The sequence below is a fragment of the Vidua chalybeata genome, unplaced genomic scaffold (assembly GCF_026979565.1).
Source record: "Vidua chalybeata isolate OUT-0048 unplaced genomic scaffold, bVidCha1 merged haplotype W_reject_6, whole genome shotgun sequence".
In the NCBI taxonomy this organism is placed as follows: Eukaryota; Metazoa; Chordata; class Aves; order Passeriformes; family Viduidae; genus Vidua; species Vidua chalybeata.
In genome coordinates, this window is record NW_026530355.1 from 426,789 (window position 1) to 428,257 (window position 1,469).

A 1,469-nucleotide genomic window follows, 5' to 3' on the forward strand; every position below is an offset into this window, starting at 1 on the left:
TCTTAATGAGCTGGGGGCTCTCCAGTGATGGGCCTGGGAGCAGCCAGGGCAGAGAATGAACTGAGTTTCTCCTCCTGCCATTGTTGGTGCCCTGTCTGGGTGTGCAGATGAGTCTCTTATCTCTTAACCTGACACAAGCCAGCAGGAGCATCAGTCTCCTGAGGCAGCCCTGTTTGGAGGCTGCACTCACAGGCACTGGTATTGTGCAACAGATGACATCAGATTCTTGGGATGGCTTTCCAGAAATGCACCATGGTTAGGGGAAAAGCTTTGTTCTTGCCCTGGCAATGGATTTGTTCAGGGCCAGGATCACAGATTTGTTCCGAAGGCTGTAGATGAATGGATTTAAGAATGGGTACAGGACTGTGTTGAGCAGAGCTACAATTCTGTTGGTCCTCAAGGAAACATCTTCTGCAGGACACGTGTAGAGAGCAATGCAGCTCCCATAGGCAATGGACAAGATGATGAGATGGGAAGAACACGTAGTCAAAGCTTTCTTCCTCCCAGAGGCTGCTGGAAGATGCAGAACACAGAAAAGGATGCAGGTGTAAAATGCCAGAGTCAAACATAAGGAACCCAGCACGACACACGGTAAGAAGACAGAGTCTATTTTCCAAAGCAGGCTGGTGTCAGAGCAGGACAGTCTGAACGAGGGGGAGTTGTCACAAAAGAAATGGGGGATCTTGGAGCCACAGAAAGACAGCTCCGAGAGGAAGAACAGCCGGTAGCTCAGCAGGGCAAAGCCGAGGAGCCAAGCAGCAACAACCAGGTGGACACAGAGCTGAGGCTTCATGATGGCAGCATGGAGCAAAGGTTGGCAGATGGCAACATAGCGCTCAAAGGACATGACAACGAGCAGGATGAACTCTGTGCAGCCCAGGGCAAAATAGAAATAGTTTTGGGCAAAGCAGCTGCTTAGTGAAAGAGTGTTCTGACCAGAGCTCAGCATGACAAACAATTTGATGCTTGTGGAGGATGTAAAGCAGATCTCCAGGAAGGCCAGGTTGCTGATGAAAAAGTACATGGGGCTTTGCAGCTGGTGATCCACACACATGAGGAAAATGATGGTTGCATTCCCCATCACTGTTGTCAGGTACATGAGCAGAAGGACCCGAGAGAAAATACCTGCAGTCTCGGATCAAACTCTGGGAAACCCTCTAGGATGAACTCAGTAACTGCTGTTTCATTTTCTGGTCCCATGCTGAATTCCAGCTCATCCTGCTGAGACGGGAACATGGCAAAACCAAGTGGGATCATTTCACAGTCTGGACAAACATTTCTATCCTTCCTTCTCTGCTGCTTTCTTTTCCTGCACTCTTGCTATAGAGCACAGAGATTGTGCTTCAAACAATTCTCACACCCTGATTGTTCTCTTTCCCATTTCAGGTAGAGACCTCAGAGATTTTATTGTGTTTTTTCTACCTTTTCCAAACACTCCCAAAGAATTCTTTCACCAGAACAGAGGATTC

General features: G+C 48.4%; 1 pseudogene; it reads right to left on the reverse strand.

Annotated features, from left to right (window-relative positions):
* Nucleotides 1–232: 232 nt before the first annotated feature.
* On the reverse strand, nucleotides 233–1,200 carry LOC128783282 (olfactory receptor 6M1-like; annotated as a pseudogene).
* Between the last annotated feature and the right edge of the window lie 269 nt (nucleotides 1,201–1,469).